Raw genomic sequence first — 5,648 nt, forward strand, 5'->3', positions numbered from 1 at the left:
TTTTTTTGCCAAGAAAATTATTCAATAATTGATTAAGATTTTTTGATAAAAAAAAAGTATGGTGAAAAGATTATGAATATGGAAATAGAAATTTCATTGAACAAATTAATTTACTGAGGAAGATTTTTGATTAAAATTTTTCAGATAAAAAAAAATTGAATAAAGGAAAGAAAAAAAAAAAAAGGTAATTTCATATAGCTATATGTGGTAATTTAATGAAAAAAAAAATTAAAGAATGAAATTTAAACGTTAGTTTAAATAAAATCAATGCTCTCTTATAAAATGATATAATATGACAAGATGACAGTTAAAAATTTATGAATTTCTGATTTTTATTTTAAAACTTTAAAAAAAAAAATTTTAAACTTTTAAAGGAAAACTTCTAAATTTCACTTTTAAAATCTTATCATCTTCAATAATCCAATAATTTATTAAATTTTACTTCTAAGAATGAAACAAAAAAGTAAAAAAAAAAAAACTTATTAAAACTCCACCCATTTGATTTTTTTTTCATTTTTGTTTTAAATTTATACTTTTTCATGCATTTAAAAAGTTATAAGCTAAAATAAAAAAAGTTTGAGTAATAATTTGAAAATTTTAAAATTTGCTTAATGATTCATTCAATTTCATTATGGTATTAAAACTGAATTGTGTAAACATTTATGGAAGTTGAAAAATTTTATTTGCATTTTATGACTCATAAAAGTTAATGACATATGCCATTTTGTAATATTTGATTTGCACTTTATAATATTCATTAAAATATATTTTGCAAAAATGCAAAAAAAGGAGGAAAAAAATTTTAATAATATATCATATGAAATTATAAAATAAATTACAAACATATTTGATATATGTAAGTTATAAGTTATAAGTTATACTTTATTAAAGTTATAAGTTATACTTTATGAGTCATAAAAGGTAATGACGTATGCCGTTTAAGTAAGTTATAAGTAAGTTATAAGTTATACTTTATTAAAGTTATAAGTTATACCTTATTAAAGTTATAAGTTATACTTTATTAAAGTTATAAGTTATACTTTATGACTCATAAAAGATAATGTCGTATGCCGTTTAAGTAAGTTATAAGTTATACTTTATGAAAGTAAGTGTTACTTTCTTCCCAATTTCAAAATTTGTCAACAAGTAAGTTATAAGTTATACTCCATGAAACTAAGTGTTACTTTCTTCCCAATTTGAAAAATTTTTTTTTCCTTTTAGAAACCTAAAATACAATTCAAAATTTAATGATTAAAATTTTTTTTCCTTTACCTAAAATATAATTTAAAATTTAATGATTAAGTTTTTTTTTTTAAATAAGAATACAATTCAAATTTTTTTCCTTTTTTAAATAGCTAAAATATAATTCAAAAATGTTTTTGACAATTAGAATTTTTTATCAATTATGAAATTTTCGATATAGATTTTTATCAAAAGAAAAAACAAAATTTTTTACACTATCAATTTTTTCACTCTATGTTTGCATATCTTTGATAAGCCGTATTGTAATAATATGATATAGTTGTAGTAATTATCAATTTATCAAATATTATTCAATTAATTAATTTTACATATTAAATTAATAGTACATTTTTTCTTGTAAATTTCAAAAAATGATGAAATGATAATTTATTACTAACACTGTTGCAATAGGAATATCCGGAATTGCTATTGCTTCCCAATGAAAGCCATCGTCACTGAAAAAAAAAATAAATAAAGGAGAAATTATGAAAAATATTTTTTCTTTTTTTGGATTTTCAAGAATAATAACCTTTTTAAAATTCATTAAATGATAATAGCTATAATATTAATTCTTTCATTTCATTTTAATTCTTTCATTTCATTTTAATTCTCATCCTTTATTTGGTACATTTTAATGAATGAATGAATGCGATATTATCAATTAAATATAAATGATATATAACTGCTTTATTTTGAATATAAATATCAAGGAGTATAAAGAGATATGCAATCTATGACAGAGATATATTATAACTATCTAATTTACATATTCATTCATATTAATCGTAAATTCAAAATTCAAAAATATTTTCATATTAATATTAATTTCATTCATATTGTTTCATATTGATTCAAAAAATTAATAGAATTTCAATCATTGAGCATTCTATTGTAGTGATAAATAAGTAAATGAATGGATGGATAGGTAAATAAACAAGTAAATAAGTACATAAATATGTATATAATTTATTTAGTAATTGAATTAGAAAAAAAGAAAAAACTGGCTAAGTCTCTAAATTTTAATAGCAATATTATTTTGAATTTATTGTGCTTCTTATTTATTTAATTATTTGACTTTTACTTTATTAAATTTTTTATTCAACTTTTTTTTTCTATTTTTAATGAAATTTTACAAATGAAATATCTATTGACTGTTTGATCAGTAATTCAACAAATTCTATTAATTAAAGGGGAATTTTCGATAGTTCCATTAATATTTTATTTTCAGGATTAAAAGTTAATCATCAAAAGAAATCAAGGAATGGAAAATTGCTTCGTCATGATTAAATATTAACTAATTGGAATCGTTAGTTAATTAGTAGCATTTATTATTAAGTCATTTATTATCCGGTTAATTAACAAATGTCATTTAAAGCTTGGAATAGATTTATATAATTCAACTGATTTATTTCAAACTAATTACTTTTTTTTCAATTTAAACTTATACAAAATAGTTTAAATTTATAGAAGATATTTAAATTTATACAAAATAAAAATTTCAATTTAAATTTATACACAATTTATACAAAATTAATTTATTTTAATGTAAAATTACCTGATTATTTTATATCTTCTCATGGCTATTCATTTATCAAATAGGCCAAACATTAACTTTCTATGTAAAAAAAAAAAAAAGTTTAACAAAAAATATCGCAAATAAAAAATTATTTTATAGCTGATATATTCTCTTTTTGAGATACGGTAAGCACAATCATAACATATGTGTTCTCTTTCGGGTTTTCTTTTTTAGACTCCCAAAAAATATCTTAGATAAAAAAAAAAAGAAAAAACATTTTCCCCATATCTTAGACAATTTTCCTTCCCATGATCAGATCATATCTTATAGTTGATCAATGTATTTCACCTAAATGAAATCTCAAATGATTTCACAACATCATACCATTCCTTAGATAACAAATAAACATTATTAATTGTATAATATTACTAATTGAATATTAATTAATTAATATTATTGATTAGATAACTAATTGGGAATACTAAATAGCAATATCAATTAGTTAAATATTATCAATTGAAATACATTAAACAACTTTTTCACTTTTTTTATTGAATTTGAATTTTCATTACATTTATTTAGTTATCTAATCAGTAATATTAACCGATTAATACTTAAAATAATATGCAATACTTAAAATAATATAATACCTAAAATAATATGCCAAAATGATTATATATTTTTAAAAAGACCAAAAAAAAAAAAGTAAAATAAATAAAAGCAAATTTTAAAAAGCAAAAATAACTAAATAAAAATTTGCAATAAATTTGAATACTTTCTTTTTCTAATTATTATAATTAGCAATTATATCCTCCAATGCAAATTTTTTAGAAATATTTCATCAAATTTAACAATTTTTAACAATATCATTTTCATCTATTACATCAATTCAGAAATATCACAAATAATTTCATAAAAAAAGTTATTTCATAAAATATAAAATTTTGAATTCAAAAAAAAAAGTAAAAAATTGGCACTGTATAATTAGAAAAGTATTGATAGAAATTCAATAATTGTAAAATTGAGTGCAACTTTTTTTTTTTCTCTCCCAGAATATTTAAAGAGAAATGTAATGAGTTTATTAAACGTAGCGTAATTCCTTATTAACTTTTGAAATAGAAGGAACAAAAAAAAAAAAAGAGGGAACTGTATTTTATGAATCAAAAGGTCAATACAAGAAACATCATTAAAAGGAAAAGGTCAATACAGTACAATTAATTTGTGTTGCAAAAAACATTTTGAAAAAATTATTTAAAATTTTGGGATTAAATTAATTCAATTAAAGATTGTTATGGATATGATCAAAAAAAAGTTATGCTTGAAAAAAAAAAAACTGAAAGGGAAAATTCTATAATGAAGAAATTTTGAAAAAATGAAAAATTGGAAATCATAAAATTTTAAACATTACTAGTGATTGTAATTACCTTCATCTTTTTTCTTCAATTTAAATTTTTGCGCCAAATTTTTTCGGTAACAATTGCTAGGAATTTTAGTATTTGAAAAAGTTAAATTTAGATCAAAATAATTTATTAAACATGATAAAACAAGAAAAAATATTGCTTAGTTCTTTCCCCGACTTTTTTCCAAAAAAAAATTTTAGCTTTCATAAATCTTTTCGAAATTTGCAAATTTTTCAAGCATATTTAAAAAATCGTTTCAAAGCTGAACAAATACTTTGGTTTAATTTCAATGTTCAATAGCATCTGGCATCTATTTCGAAAAGTTTGCAACTCATATTGTCAACATATGATTATCAATGATAAAAGGAATTTAATAACATCAATACATTTATCATATTTTATCACTCTTAACTTCCTAGCGAAATTTACAATTAAGTTGAATAGAATCGAAATCTTGCTTGGATCATTTGATAATTTTTAATAAAGATCAAAAATTGAAAATCAAAAACCAAAAGATAAAACGATTAAAAAAAAAAAACAAAAGTGAAAAGAAAAAGCACTCCGAAAGACAATCTTAACATTTCAAAATTTCAATCCCAAAATTATTTGACGAAAAAGGAAATTAATTTTTTCTTTGGTATTTGCTTAAACTAATTTTCAGTTAAGTTAATATTAAAATTTGAAACAAAATTTTTTGTTAAACTCTGTTTTACTCCTAAGCGTGTTTCAAATTTGATATTTTTCGATTGCTTAAGGAAGGAAGAAAAATTTATCAGAAATGAAAGTGAAGCAAACAAAGAAAATCAAAAATAAATCGAAGGATTTAAAAAAAAAATTGATGCTCTCCCCAAAAGCATAACTAAAATTACAATTATTATATTGGAAATTAAACCGATTATATTAATTTCAATTCGAATATGAAATATTGAATTACTCGTTATTAGGCGAAAGAAACTTAAAAAAGAAAAAAAACAAGAATTTCAGCACAAATCAATATTTCAGTAATCAAAATGGATATGGTATTTCAAATTTCATCAAGCATTTCCATTATGTATATAAATTTAAATTTGTAAACTGATAATGTTTCACTTAAAATATTATTTTAATTTGCAATACTAATTTTTCTGTAGAAGTTTCACCTTTGTAAAATAACGAATTCTAATTATTCAAATATTTTAATAGCATATCTTACGTTTTTTTATAATACTTTTTTTTTAAAAAAATATTAGCCAATCTTTTTTTTTTCATTTTCTCACATTAATTTGCTTTTTTTTTCTGCCACATTCCACATTTAATCATATCAATTAGTGCTAAATTTAAAGATAAACGAAAGAAAAAAATGGCGCCAATGATAATCATCCCAATAATAAATTATCACCTCTAAGATTATTTCTTTATTTCCACAGTAATTTTATTTTCATTTTTTGAAATCATAAATTACAGTGTTTTAAAATTTCAAAAAATGAAAATTAAAATATAACACATTTTGA

This window comes from Loa loa (assembly GCF_000183805.2).
Source record: "Loa loa unplaced genomic scaffold supercont3.191, whole genome shotgun sequence".
Classification (NCBI taxonomy): domain Eukaryota; kingdom Metazoa; phylum Nematoda; class Chromadorea; order Rhabditida; family Onchocercidae; genus Loa; species Loa loa.